Raw genomic sequence first — 16,206 nt, forward strand, 5'->3', positions numbered from 1 at the left:
CTGTTACCTCTTGGGTGAACTTAGGGAGGTTGTATGTTTCCAGGAATTTGTCCATTTCCTCCTCGTTGTATAGTTTTTGGGCATATAGGTTTTTGTAGTAATCAAAAATAATGTTTTGTATACATCTAAGAAATTATGTAAATCATCTCTCAATATTGAAATACTTATCAAAAAGCATAATTCATACTACCACATTAGATATTAGTAACCTTTTATATTTCAAAATCAGTGTAATATTCATTGAAAATAACAAGAAAAGTCAAAGAATAAGCTCTATAATTTCATTATTTCTAAAATAATTAATTTTATCCTTGTGTATATCACATTAATCTCAATGCTTTTTAGAAAACAGCTACTTTACAAAAAATTTGGCTTTCTTCAGAAAACAGCCAATGTATGTACATTAAAATTAATTCCTTTTGATGAATGAGTATCAATGCAGCACACATCTTTGACGCCTGACAGTTTTGAAAGGAGAAATGAGTCACTGCGGTAGACCTCCGCAGTCCTCGCACGGTCTTGCTTCCCGCAATCTCTGGGGCAACAACTATCTAATCGTATGTGCAAATCTAACTTCTTTCTTTCCTCCCTCTTTCTCCACTCACAATCCCTCCTCCAGATCTGTGGTCACCATTCTTTTAATGGATTATTTCCACCACTTCTTTCCTCTTTATTTAGTAGTAATATCTTGTATCTATAATTTTGATTACTTCATCTCTTTGCTTTTTCCCCTCTGACTAGAAACACGGTCAGAGATAAAAGCGAAACAATGCTTTCCTTTGATCCTGCTGTTTTGGAACTGGTCTCCAATGGCTCTTCTTCCAGATTTCTCTACAGGGAAGTGTGAACCCTTGCTACTCGGCATGGTCCAGGGACCAGCAGCATTGGCATCAACTCAGAACATATTAGAAATGGAGAATCCCAGATTTGGTGAATCAGATGACTTTTTAGTAAAACACAGTTCTTACCTTCTGCTTGTGCATTCACTGTGTTTTTTCCTTTTTGATCGGCAGCCCCAGGTGAATGTCTACCATCCTCCTCTGAAAGATCCTCTGAGATACTCTGTTGAAATTATGATCAATATGAGTTTCAGTTAAAAATAGTAAGAATAAGTTACATCGAGATTTACTAATCACTTTCTTCAAAAATATCTGAAGTTCCTTTTGTAAAAGCAATTTCACATAAAACTAAGAGAAGCATGTATTGAAAACCAAAAAATTGCAATAGAGAACTTCATATATGTTTTCTGGATCAAGCTCATCTTTTATCTGTGTATGGGTGTGTAAATGGAGCATGGAAGGCCAAATGTAACATATTCACAAACAAAATATTAACTTATGTGCATATTTCACCAAGAAACTAACCTCAAAATAACTGACTATACCTTGCACTCCCCACCAAAAATAAGAGAACATTTCTTAAAAATACAATACACTTGCTATAAAATTTACAGCATTAAACATTTAAAATATTTCTAATTAGAGGAATTTTAGATTAAAATTTGATGCTTAGCAGTAGAAGAAACTTTGGAGTAGGTCATGTTGAATACAAGCTGAACATTGTCAATGCTGCTTTATTTAGGTAAACAAGAGATTGGAGAAATCTCTATATATTTGGATAAAAATTTTACAGATACAAAAGTGGTTGAATAAAATGACACAGCATTAGCTAAAAGTTTTCTTTATGTTGTGTTTAAATAAAAGCAAACAGATATTAGATAGAGTACTCAACTCTTTCCCAATTAAAAAACAACTTCAAGAGTAATGGCAAGCCTCAATATAAAGAGAAGATAAGAACATTTATTTTTGAAGCATCTAAAGCATGCCAGGCAAGTATTTGCACATTTTTCTTTTGTACACATCATCATCATAAAAATAAAATTGATGATCAGGATGGTTACACCCCCGCCTCCGCCCATCTCCTGGGCAGCGCCGGGGCCAGGAGCAGTGGCAGCAAAGGAGCAGTCCCTGGGAGCCTCCTTCCGCCAAGAGTTGGGCAGGGGAGCGCCTGCGCCTCAGCGTCATGGGCCCCCTCCCCGGGCCTCAGCGGGCACCAGTCGGGGAAAGCCCCGGGCCTGAGCGACCCCCGGGTTCTCTGGCGCCCCCTTCTTTGACATATTTTTACCTCCTCTGGCCACAACGTAAAAACTTTTTAAAACATTCCACTAGTCATATTTCTATAAAATGGTTTTCTCTGACCAACTTTCCACTACAGACATAAAATGATCCTAGGCAAAGCACTGCTAAACTTTAACAGTAAGTACTATACAAAACTAGATTCACAGTGAGAAAATTAATTTCATAAGAGACACTCACCTGGGTAACAGAAGTGAAGCCTTGAACTCCTGGTGTTCGCTGCAAACCATCACCACAATCCGCAGTGGCGGAGAGCCTTTAGGGCAAAAGCATACGACAAAACTGAGCGAGTTCATTTCTTTAAAAAAAAATCTGCCAGTTCTTATCTGGGTGTTACCTCCAAAAAACAAACAAAAACAAAAAGATTCTGGGGAAATGTTTGCTGTCTGTATATTGAGTGATGTTTCTTGATATAATTAAATAATGGCTTTTGTTTTAAAAAAAATATTTTAGTTATCTATTTCTACCGCCATCTCTCCTGACCTATGAAATAGTCAATGGAGACACCTTTAGTTTCACAACCAATAGTGACAGCCACTATACTGGCAGAGCCTGAGAGTAATCTATCCTCACAGAATATACTGAAGGCTAACTGAAAATCCAATAAAGGTCTGACATAACTTTTGTTACCTGAACTGAAACAAACCTGATAACCTAAAGCAAGGTACAAAAATACAACATCCCTTCACTATCTATCTCTGATTCAAAGACTAATCTGTGTCACTGGAAATGGCAGTCTTCGCTCTTCAGCATGGACACCACTAAAGAAAGCCCCACTGTTCCCTTTCCCCCAGACAGCACAGAGAGTCTCATAAACCATCTGAAATGTTTCAAAGCTAAATGTACGAAAGCCAGAGAACAAATGTATATGTTGTTATTGGGAATACTCTTTCCAGAAAGAGTAAAACATTAAAAATTATAAAATCTAGTTATTTTTCCTATATAAGTCCTGCCTTATTCAGGGCCACATAAATTAGCAAGCCCTTCAAACCCTTCACAGGCACTCAGAGACTGCTGGGAAAACAAGTCCCAGTAGCTCTATCTCTATTTCCCTAAGTGCTACCTAATGATAGTCCTTCCTATGGTCTCTGGCTTCCAGATCCATCTTCTGCAGGGCTTCATGGCAGTCTTCAACCTTTAAATACTCAGTCTACAAAAGCACAGGTTCCTGAAAGCGTGGGCTCAAATGATAAAGTGTAGCAGCTCTCTGTTTCCCTGCTTCTGGAAAATGAGCTAAATGGCGTCTCAGTCATCTGCCCCCAGCACAGGCGTGTTACCAACTACCCACCCGAAGCTCCATGACTGATTCACCAGCCAGACCTACCCCTGCCCTAGCCTCCAGGTGCATGGGAATCGCATCGGTGAACTGGGAAAAGAGGCAGGAGCGAAGGGACACCTGTCCTGGGCCACAGATCTATGTAGTTCAGCAACCTCCAGACCCCTAGTACTCTAGGGGCTCAAAGCCACCTGTCTTTAAATTGGGGTGCACGTAGATGATACCACATTCCTATTTGCTGCAGAGACTCTTCCCAGAGGCTCAAATTCTTTTTACATTTTTGACAGAAAGCTTCAAGTTTATCAGTCCTTCCAATTAAACAAAAAAGCAGCAACCTTTTCAGGACTTCCTTGGACCTCCCATCTTGTTTTGGCTTTCCAGATAACTCCCAGCAGACCATGTCCTTCATTCCTGTGATTTACCTTTATCAGACTCAGCATAAACCCCAATATGGTCTCTTTTCTAAAATCCCTATTTCTATCCAGCCCAGTGTTGTCTCTTTTTAAGCTTGGCCTTCCCCTGCTAATTCCGTATGTATCCACTTCCATTGGCGTCACCAGCTGCTTCCATTCTACTCCTGCTCCATTGGGTTCACTAGACCACTTTCGCTTTCTATTAGTAAAACACTCACTGACAGGAAGACACAAGAATAGTACTGCGCTTTGATTTAAGGAACCTGAGTTCAAGTCTCATGTCTGCCGCTTACTATATTCAAATAAGTCACTTTAATCTCTTTGGGTTTCACATTCTCCATCTGAGCAACTTCACCAGGATGTTCAACAGAGGTTAAAGTACAAAAGGATATTTTGATTAGTCTCTAAGATTCCTTAAAATCCTGAAATTCTTTGTGCTTTTGATTCTGTCTATAGAAAAATTGGGGATCCTTAGCTGGCAGAAATAGAAAAAATAATAAAAGAAACACCAAGAAAAAAAAAGATCATTTAAAAAATCATGAAAAGATTAGAGGAAAGTCATAGAAGAGAAAAGAGTCTAGAGAAAAGAAAAACCTTCATGAAATTAGGCAAAGGAACTAGCCTAAACAGAAAACCAAACTGCAAAATTGGCAACTAGAAAAATCAATTAGAAATAGCATCTCAACTGATGCTAAGGTAATCAACATAACGTGGCCTATGCACAGATGTCCTTCACTTACAGTAAAATACTTCCTCTCCAGGACTTCCCTCTCACTTATATGTAGAAAAACTAAAAGCATAAGGGGGCATGGTCGCACATGACTTAGACCGAGCTACTCAGGATCATTTGAGGAGATGGGAATTTGAGACAAACCTGGTCCCGTGGCCACAGCTAAGCAAGATCTGCCCTAAATAGTTTGATGGTAAAAACAAGGTGCTCATTACCACTGCCATTGCCAAACATCAGGGCACACTCTTGGACTAACCAGGCTTCTGAGGAAAACTCTAAATGATGGTTAACATAGAACTACACATAATATTCTGATGTGATCTGATTGGGACCCAGTACCTTGCTCCCAGTGCTGCACAGATCTCTGTCAATCTATCTGAGAGGCTAGAGAAGGGATTTGGGAGCCAGACAGACTGACGGTCAACTCACGGATCAGCTACTTCTGAACTATAGGAACAAGGGCCATTTAACCAACCTCTCTGAACTGCAGTGGCCTGATTAAGAAAAACTAGGTTATTATAGTGCAGATACATTGCAAAGCTGCTGGGATGACCACATGAGATGATAAATGCTAAGCATATAACATGGTGTCTAGCTCAGAGTAGAAATATAGCTTTTTTCTCTGTATTGCCTTAGTTATCATACAATTTTTAAAAATCTGTAAAATCCTACCTGATTTGAGGGTCTTCAGTAACTTCATCCACTATTAAAGAAAAAAATAAAATACATTTTGAATCAAAAATAGAAAACTACGGAATATTAAAAGCATAGGCGGCATGGTGGCACATGCCTTAATCCCAGCTACTCAGGATCATTTGAGGAGCCAGGAGTTTGAGGCCAACCTGGACAACATAGTTACACTCTGCCTTCATTTTAAAAAAAATCATGCAAGCTTTTGTTCGTGCCTTATTTATATTTTGTTAAAATAAGACTCTGATGCTTTGTTACAACATATTATTTTGGGACCAGACCTGGAGACTGTACCAGAATTAATATTAATTATACCACCAGCAGGCAACTAGTGCACTAACTTGTACTTTCCCTACTTTGTATTTATCAAATACAAGGACAAATGGGATCTATGAAAATTCAATTCCCGCACGTGACCTGCTGGATACAATAATCACGGTCCTAATGAAAGCCTGCCATACTAACAGAAAATGCTGTCATTAGCAGATTCAGCATCACATGAGGACAGCGTCATCCTTAAAGAGCATGAACTCTGGACTAACGGACGAGGAGCAGCTAGAACAGAGTCTACAGCAGACCCCCTGATGTGCTGCATGTGTGGAAAAAACACACTCGATGTATTTTTCCTCTGCTCTCACATCACAAAAACAATTACCCTGTAGGCAGCTATGTGGAACTTCCCCAGATCTTTCATGAGGACCATGTATCCCCAGGGGGAGTAGATGTTGCCGACCTTCCTCACACAGGACGTTTTTGGTGATAGGCAAAGCGGTAGGGGGTATTCTCGCCATCTTGCCACTCTTCCGGGTCCGTAGACACCTCAGCTCCTAGTCACTTTTTCTCCGCTTCCATAGCGCAGTGCTAGCAAGCCAACCCAGTCTGGCCGAAAGCCGCAAGGAGCAAGCTCCGCGCCTTCCGCGGGTCAGACCAGAAAAGGCGAAGCCAACCGTTAGACAGTGCGCGTGCGCACCTCAGCCGGCGCCATCGCTGCGCGTGCGCACAAAGGCCAGGCGCCGCGACTAAGAAATTCTCTCCGGCCGTTGGCGTTGCCAGCAGGTGGCGGCTGCAGCGCGGGATTGCCGGGCTCTTAGCTGGCTGCCTCGGGGTCCCTGCGCGCTGCCCGCCAGGCCCGAGACACCAGCAGCAGAGCACGCGAGGAGGGTTCCGGGAAGTCCTTCTCCGCCCTCAGGGCAGACAGGAACTTCTCCACGCTCGCTCTGTGTGCACAGGGGCGCGGACTCGAGGGGAGCAATCTCTGCAACCCCAACCCCGCTGCACCCCCAGCAGCGGGCACCAGGTACTGATGCCTCAGCCGCAGCTGGGCCGGGCCACTGGCCTGCGGCAGCAGGCACAGTGCCAGGGACCGGCCACTCAGCCCAGATCCCCGGTGGCTGCCGAGTGTCCAGCGCCGCCGCGGTCCCCACGCTGCAGGCGCCGCCGAGGAGGAGCGGGCCCTGGCGGGACGGGCGGGCCCTGATGGTGGAATGCAAAGGGGAACAGCTATGACAGCGTGAGAGAAGAAGGAAGAAACAGGGGAGGAAGGTTCCAGGTTCTTTTCAACCATCAGCTTTACAGCAAATGAATGCAATGAAAACTCTCTGATTACCAGGAGAATGGCACCAAGTCATTCATGAAGGATCTACCACCGTGACCTAAACACTTCCCATGAGGCTCTACCTACAACATTGGGGAGTAAATTTCCATATGAGATATGAAAGCGACAGATATCCGAACTCCATGAACTCCCTAGTCCATTTTACCGTACAGCCAAGGTATCTGTGGGTCTACCCCAGGTCAGTGCAGGTTGGGTACCTCACCAATGTTGGAGGACTCATAAAGTTAACAAAAAACATTGGTATTTGGGTGCCATATAGTTCTTAAGACTAGGCAGTCATCTTAAACTAGGGAAACGCAATAGTGAATATGCAAAGGGTCTCAAAAATAGACATACTATACAAAAACTGAAACAAAAGAGTGAAGACTTGAATACCTAATTCTTCAGTTCATACACATTGACATACATCCATAAAAATCAAGAAAATTCAGGGTACTATGGCCTCACCAAATTGACAAAACAAGGTGCCTGTGAATGACCCCACAGAGACTGAGATGTGTAAAATTGCAGACTAAAAATTCAACATAGATATTTTAAGGAAACTCAGAAAACTCCCAAGAAAACACAGAGATGCAATTCAGAAATTTAACAAATAGATTGAAATTATTTTAAAAAATCATACAAATCCTGAAGCTAAAAATACAGAGAAGTGAAAAATGTAAGAGTCTTCACAGCTAAATGATCAAGCATAAAAAATAATGAGTGAGCTCAGATAAAAACTATTTTAAAATACACAATGAGAGAAAGAAAAAAGGACCCAAAAGCAATGAATACAGCTTAAGGGATGGATGTGACATCATGAAAAGGTCAAATGTATGAGTCACTGGCATTCAAGATGAAGAAGATGGACAAAAATGTAGAAAACTTATTCAAGGAAACAATAGCAGAAAATTTTCCAAACCTGGGGAAAGATACAAATACTCAGTTACAGGAGGTCAGAATATACCAGATTCAACCCAAATAATACTACCCTACATAATAAAACTCAAAGGTGAAATAAAATAAAGAGAGTCCTAAAAGGAGCAAGAGAAAAGATACAAAAAACATATAAGGACGTTCAAAAACACCTGACAGTAGTCTTCTTAGCTACCTATGAACAAAGGATGCTAACATGGAACACACAAACAGCTTAAGGTAGAAAACTCACGGTAGTGGCTATAGAGATATGTTCACATGCTCCAATACTCTATCCATGGTTTTTTAATAACACACATGTATGTATATATGTATATGTATATACATATATGCACATGAAAATTAAAAGACAAAATTATTCAGAATCATAATAATACCTTAAGGAATAGGCAGATTAAAAATACTTAAAGTCTGACATCAAAAACTCAAACATGATGATGATGCAGTAGAGCGTGTTTTTTGCTTTGGTCACCTATGAAAGGTATGGTTATCTGTTTAAAATAACCTGCTATAAGATATTTTTGTTGAGTCTTATAATGAACAGAAGCAAAAACCTAATAATATAGATATACTATGTAGATATACTAAAATAAGAAAGGAATCAATAGATATCACTAGAGAAAATCACTTAACCATAAAAGAAGATAATAAGAGAGAAAGAAGGGATCTACATAGAAATGAATATAAAAATAAAGAAACCAACAGCACTAAGTAATTACCTATCAATAATTACCTTTAAGAAAAATGGAGTAAATTCTTCAATTCAAAAACATAAAGTGAATGAATAGAATAGAAAACAAGACCCAGCTATACGCTGCCTCAGAAGGACTCACCTCATTTATAATTATATGCATAGCCTGGAAGTGAAGACACGGAAAAAGATATTCCGTGCAAATGGACATCAAAACAGAGTAGGAGTAGCTATACTTCTATCACGTAAAATAGACTTTAAGGAAAAAACTAAAAAAAAAAAAAAAAAAAAGGAATAAGCCTCATTATAAAATCATAAATAAGTCACTACAGCAAGAAAATAAAACAAATTTATATGTTTATATATATTATAAATATATATGTATTAAACTCCATGGCATCAAAATACATACAGCAAATATTAATATACTTAAAGGCAGAGATAGACTGCAATAAAACAGTAGTAGGGACTTCAACATCTCCTTGTCAAGAAAAGATATATCATTCAGTCAGAAAATCATAAGAGAAACAGTAGAGTTAAACTGCACTCTAGACCAAATGGACCTAACAACATATACAAAGCATTTCATTGGAGTGCTGCAAAATACACATTCTTCTCAACAACACAAGGGACATTCTCCAGGAAAGGTCATATGTTTGGCCACAAAACAAGTCTTAACAAATTTAAAATATCAAAACAATATCAAGTACCTTCTATCAATATAATGGAATAAAACTAAAAACCCATAACAGAAGGAATTCTAGAAACTCTACCCCAAAAATGGAAATTAAACAATATGCTCTTCAACACCTAATGGCTTAATAAAGAAACAAAAAAAACCCCACAACAGTTCTTGAAAAAAATGAAAATGGAAACACATGTTAAAACCTAAGGGGTACAGTGAGGGCAATTATATGAGGGAAGTTTGTAACAATAAATATCTATGTCAAAAAAGTAGAAAGATCTCAAGTATAGAATTTAATGGGGTACCACAGGAACTATGAAAACAAGAAAAACTAGCCCAAAGTCAGTGGAAGAAAAAAGGTAAGAAAGATCACAAAAAAATAAAGTAGGGACTATGTACAAAAGATCAGCAAAAAGAATACTTAGGTTTTTGAAAAAATATACAAAACTGACAAACCTTTGGCTACATTAATTATAAAAGGCAAAGAGGACTCAAAAACAATATCAGAGATGAAAGAGGAAACTATACAACTAATACATAAAAACAAAGGATCATAAGACAATATGATGAACTATATATGCTAACAAATTGGAACATCTAGAAAAGATGAAAAATTACTGGAAACAAACAACCTACCAAGATTGAATCATGAAGAAACAGAAAACCAAATACCAATGAGTAATGAGTTTGAATAACCAATAAAAGTCTCCAGTCAAAGAAAATCCCAACACCTGATGGCTTTGCTGCTAAATTTTACCAAAGAAATTTAAAAAGAACTAATTAAGTATAGGAGAAATGTACCTAAACACAATAAATATGTGGAAAACCCACAACTAACATCATGCTGGATTGAAAAAAGTTGAAGACATTTCCTCCAAGATGGTACACAAGTATGTCCCCTTTTGAATATTTTATTCAAAACAGTACTGGAAATTCTACCCAGAGAAATTAGGGCAGAGAAAGAAATAAAAGGCATCTAAATTGGAAAGGAGGAAGCCAAACAGTCCCTATTTATAGAGGACATGATTTGATATTAATATGTAGAAAAGCCTACGGATTCCAACAACAACAAAAATTATTAGAGTTTAAAAAATTCACTAAAGTTATAAGGTACAAAATTGATATATAAAAACTAGCAGCATTTCTATAGGCTAATATCAAACCACATGAAAAAATTAAGAAATAAATCCTATTTATAATACCTAGAAAATGAAATACCTACAAATAAATTTGACGAAAGGGTTTTGTGAAAAGATCTCTACCCTGGTGCCCCTGCGGGACAAAGAGGTGGCCCATCGATACTTTCACTGCCTGCTGAAGTGCATGAAAGAAACTTGCCTCTGGGTTGAGTTTCGGTACAGCTCTGGTCCTTCCTGTGGTTCGCGGGCTTCCGCTTCCTGGCCAACCAGGGGCAGCGCACGGTGCCCAGGCCTGGCAGGGTGCAGCCGGGGGACTCGGTGTGGGCCGCCATCGCCTTCAGCTTCTTCTCTGTCCTCAGCTGGGTGGCGCTCACCATGAAGGCCCTGCAGCGGTTCCGCCTGGGCACCGACATGTCACTCTTCACCACTGAATAGCTGAGCATTGGGGCGGGCCAGGCCTACCCCGGCTACCTGGTGGGCAGCGGTGTGGAGGGCACCGAGACCTACCAGAGCCCGCCCTTCACCGAGACCCTGGAGACCAGCCCCAAAGGGTACCAGGTGCCCGCCTACTAGTGGCTGGCAGGCCCAGACCAGGGCTGGAAGGCCACTCCACCAACACAGGCCCCAAGGCCTCCCGGGGCCTCCCTTGGGTCCTTCCAGTCCAGCACCAGGGACAGAGGGGGTGGCCACTGTGGGCTGTCCAGGGCCAAGAGGGGCTAGTCCCTCAAGTGCCTGGGCTGTCCCCCTGCAACTCCCCTCAGTCCCCTCAGCACCTGGCCTCAGGCCTGAGGTCCTGAGGAGGGGACAGCACAGCCCAGGCAGGGCATGTGTCCCCCAGCCGCAGTGAACTGGCCTGGGGGAGGTGTTCCCCTCAGGGGCCAGACAACTGGGGCTCACCTGTCCGCTCTGAGCTCAAGGGTCCAGCTGCCCCTATGACTAGGTGCAGGGACTGTCCAGGACCAGGTACAAGGACACCCCCTACCGCAGCTGGGGATCCTGGCTACTGTTCCCCGTCCGACGTCCTTGTGGGTAGTGACTGTCCTTGCTCCTGTCATGATGCTTTGTCCCGTCCAGACCCTCCCTCCATTTCCTCTGAGGCTCGGTAGAGCAGCCCAGCCCTGTCGATGTGATTGTGGTCAAGTCTTCACGTTCCACCTCATACTGCCCCACAAGCCGCCCCTCCGTCTGTGATCCAGCCCCAGCCCCCACCTGCCTTTGCCCAGGCCCAGGTGTCGGTGGTTCTGCCAGGAAGGCACAAGATGCCTGTGGGCCTGGGCACCAGCCCTGTCCCAGCCCTTTGGTGAGACCTTGCCCAAGGAGGGAACAGGACACCTGGGTCCCAGGCCAGACAAACCGCTTGCCAGGAGAGAGGCCGAGAGGTTCCATCTGCCCGCTGTGGCCCAGACACGTCCATTCTGTGCTGTTCCCTTTACTTGGCTTCCTGGACCGGCCCCTCCCTCGCCACCCTGCACCCTGTTTTACGGCCCAGCCCCAGGCGGGGGTCCCTCTGCCTAGCTGACTACCCATAGATCGCTCGAAGCTGGCTTTTCACATTAAGTCCACACCAAACGCGGTTGCATTTCATCTTAAGACAGATGCCTCCCTCTGGAGCTGCAGTTGAGTGACGACCCAGTACTCTGTAGCATAGACCAATTCTGTGTGGATACTAAGTGCACGTCTACAATTTCTGTATGTACAGATCTCTCCCTCCCTATTCTGAAAGAACAATCGGTGATTGTGTATTTTCAGTGTCCCATGTTCCAACTGCAACTTCTTTACAATAAAGACTGTAAACAAGTTGACCGTGGGGAGAAAAAAAAAAAGCTGTGCCTCTTCTACCGTCTACCCCAGTCCTCCACCTCCACCAGCCAGCCCAGATCCCGAGGTCCGACAGCGGCCCGCCCAGATCCGCACGCCCGCCAGGAGCAAGCTGAGAGCCAGCCGGCCGGCGCACTCTGACCCCGAGCAGCCTCTGTCCTTCGCCGGAGCTCCTCGCCCTTTCCGGGACCCCTGCCCCACGGGCAGCGCTGCCAGCCTGCCGGCCATGGAGACCCCGTCGCAGCGGCCCGCCACCCGCAGCGGGAGCAGGCCAGCTCCACCCCGCTGTCAGGCCCGCCCCCCCGCCGCGCATCACCCGACTGCAGGAGCTCGATCACCGCTCGGCTGGCGGACGCGGGCCCAGCATGAGGACCAGGTGGAACAGCACAAGAAGGAGCTGGAGAAGACCTATTCTGCCAAGCTGGATAATGCCGGGCTGTCTGCTGAGAAGAGCAGCAACCTGGCGGGCGCCGCCCACGAGCAGCTGCAGCAGTCCCGCATCCGCATCGGCGGCCTCTCCGCCCGGCTCAGCCAGCTCCAAAAGCAGCTGGCAGCCCAGGAGGCGAAGCTTCGGTACTTGGAGGACTCGCTGGCCCGTGAGCGACACCAGCTGGCGGCTGCTGGCAGAGAAGGAGCGGGAGATGGCTGAAATGCGGGCAAGGATGCAGCAGCCGCTGGATGAGTACCAGGAGCTGCTAGACATCAAGCTGGCCGCAGACATGGAGATCCACGCCTACCGCAAGCGCCTGGAGGGCGAGGAGAGGCTACGCCTGTCCCCTAGCCCCACCTCGCAGCGCAGCCGTGGCCGCGCCTGTCCCAGAAGCAGGGTGGGGGCAGCGTCACCAAAAAGCGCAAGCCGGCGTCCGCCGAGAGCAGCCGCAGCAGCTTCTCGCACCATGCACGCACCAGCGGGCGCGTGGTCGTGGAGGAGGTGGGCGAGGAGGGCAAGTTCGTGCGGCTGCGCGACAAGTCCAATGAGGACCAGTCCATGGGCAACTGGCAGATCAAGGGCCAGAACGGAGATGGTCCCTTGCTAACTTACCGCTTCCCACCAAAGTTCACCCTAAACGCTGGGCAGGTGGTGACGATCTGGGCTGCAGTAGCTGGGGCCACCATATCCCGCTACTGACTTGGATTTGGAAGGCGCAGAACACCTGGGGCTGCGGTAATAGCCTGCGCACAGCTCTCATCGACTCCACTGGGGAAGAGGTGGCCATGCACAAGCTGGTGCGCTCAGTGACACTGGTTGAGGACGATGAGGATGAGGATGGAGATGACCTGCTCCATCACCACCATGGCTCCCACTGCAGCAGCTTGGGGGACCCCGCTGAGCACAACCTGCGCTCGCGCACCGCGCTGCGCGGGATGTGTGGGCAGCCTGCCGCCAAGGCGTCTGCCAGCGGCTCGGGAGCCCAGGGGGCGGATCCATCCGCTCTGGCTCTTCTGCCTCCAGTGTCACAGTCACTCGCAGCCACCGCAGTGTGGGGGCAGTGGGGGTGGCAGCTTCACGGACAACCTGGTCACCCGCTCCTACCTCCTGGGCAATTCCAGGCCCCGAACCCAGAACCCCCGGAACTGCCGCATCATGTAATCTGGGACCTGCCAGGCAGGGGTGGGGGCAGAGGCCTTCTGTTTCCTCTTCACCTCATGCCCATCCCCTACCCTGCACCTCATGGGAGCGGGTTTGAAGCCAAAGAAAAATACCCCTTTGGTTTTTTTCTTCTGTAATTTTTTTTTTCTGCGAGAAGTTATTTTCTACAGTGGTTTCATACTGAAGGAAAAACACAAACAACAATAACAAAAAAAGCATCTATCTCAATCCCCCCCCCAAAAAAAGCCTTTGTCAAATAGAAGAGAACACAAATAAATGAAAAGATGTCTCATGTTCATGAATTGGGAGATTAATATTGTTAAAATGTTCATAATATCCAAAGAAATCTACAGTTTCAATGCAATCTCCATCAAAATATCAATGACATTCTTCACAAAAATAGAAAAGGAATCCTAAAAGTTGTATAGAACCACAAAAGAACCCAAATAGCAAAAGCAATTTTCAACAAAAAGAACGATACTGGAGGCATAGCACTAACAGAGATCATAATGTACTATAAAGCTAGAGTATCATAAATAACTGGTCTTGGCATAAAAACAGACACATAAACCAAAGTAACAGAATAGAGAAGACAGTAAGACACCCACACACTTGTAGCCAATTTGACAAAGGTGCCAAGAATGCACACTGGGGAAAGGGCAATCTCTTTAACAAATGGTGCTGGTAAAACTGAACATCCACATGCAAAACAATGAAACTGGACCCTTATTTCTTACCATATATAGAAATCAACTCAATACAGATTAAAAAACACAAGACCTGGTCGCTGCCTGGTGGTCTAGTGGTTAAGAAAAACACAAGACTTGAAATGTAAATACTAGAATAAAACATAAGGGAAATGATTCATGACATTGTTCTGGGCAAAAGCTTTTTGGATAAGACCTCAAAAACCATGGGCAACAGAAGGAAAAATTGGCATATGGGATTACATCAAAGTAAAAGCTTCTACACAGCAAATAAAATGATCTGCAGAGTGAAGGGACAACCTATGGAATGGGAGAAAATATGCTCATGCTATACATCCCATAAAGACCTGATAAACAGAATTTACAAAGAACTCAAGCAAATCAGCAAGAAAACGATCAAACAGCCCCATTAAAAAGTGAGCAAAAGACATGAACAGAAACTTTTCAAAAGAAGATAGTCTAATGGCTAACAAACATATGAAAAAATGCTCAACATCTCTAATCATCAAGGAAATGCAAATCAAAATGACAATGAGATATCACTTATCCCCAATGAGAATGGTATTTCTCAAAAAGTCTCAAAACAATAAATGCTGGCATGGATGCAGAGAGATAGGAACACTCGTACACTGCTGGTGGGACTGCAAACTAGAACAACTTCTGTGGAAAGTAATATGGAGATACCTCAAAGAGCTACAAGTAGAACTCTCATATGATCCGGCAATCCCATTACTGGGCATCTACCCAAAGGAACAAAGGACATTCTATAAAAAAGATAACTGCACTTGAATGTTTATAGCAGCACAATTCACAATTGCAAAGATGTGGAAACAACCCAAGTGCCCATCAATACATGAGTGGATTAATAAAGTGTGGTATATGTATACCATGGAGTACTACTCAGCCATAAAAAATGGTGAACTAATACCTCTTGTATTATCCTGGATGGAGCTGGAGCCCATTCTACTAAGTGAAGTATCACGAAAATGGAAAAACCAACACCATGTGCACTCACAAACAGATTGGTTCTAACTGATCAACACTTAGTGCACGTATAGTAATAACATTCATCGGATGCTGGGCAGATGGGAGGGGGAGAAGAGGATGTGTATATACACACCTAATGGGTGTGGTGCACACCGTCTGGGGGATGGACATGCTTGAATCTCTGACTTGGGTACGGCAAAGGCAATATACATAATCTAAATATTTGTACCCCTGTAATATGCTGAAATTTAAAAACTTAAGAAAAAAACAAGCATGCTATAATTTCAACTCACTAAACTTCTCAATAGTACCTCTTAAAATCTTAAAAATACATAACAAAATAAAGGAAAAAATACGGGAACATTCCAGGAAGTGAGAGGTTCTCAGCTCTCTATTTAAGCAAAATGTCAAGGAGAAGCCATAGCAAAGATTTTCCTCACCTGTCAGAGCTCTTTTCTCCAGGTGAACGAGGCCCCCCACAGGCAGCCACAGGTGGGTCCAGAGGGGAAAGAGGCTCTTGTAGGGAAGACTTCACTGGCAGATCACACATGCCCCCACCAGGCAGAAACAAAAAAGGCACAATAGTGTGGCCTCTGCCAGACTCCGATCTCCAGGGTGCAGGGCAGGATACAGGAACAGACACCTTCTCAAAGAGAATGGAGAAAGTGAAATAAGCACACAGAAAGATGCTCAATATTAAAGACTCATTGAGAAAGAAAATGTACTGTGACTTAGGGAAAAGCAAAATTAAAACAGCAATGAGACAACACTTTAAGTATCTATCAGGATGGCTGCAACCCCTCCCCCCAAATAC

General features: G+C 43.9%; 2 pseudogenes; both read left to right on the forward strand.

Moving 5' to 3' along the window:
• The window catches only part of LOC105818108, a 15,171-nt pseudogene extending 4,309 nt beyond the window's left edge, over positions 1-10,862 (forward strand).
• A 686-nt stretch (positions 10,863-11,548) lies between these two features.
• LOC105818109 lies at positions 11,549-13,698 on the forward strand (annotated as a pseudogene).
• The last annotated feature ends 2,508 nt before the right edge of the window (positions 13,699-16,206 follow it).

The sequence above is a fragment of the Propithecus coquereli genome, unplaced genomic scaffold, assembly GCF_000956105.1.
Source record: "Propithecus coquereli isolate 6110/MARCELLA unplaced genomic scaffold, Pcoq_1.0 Scaffold438, whole genome shotgun sequence".
NCBI classification, from domain to species: domain Eukaryota; kingdom Metazoa; phylum Chordata; class Mammalia; order Primates; family Indriidae; genus Propithecus; species Propithecus coquereli.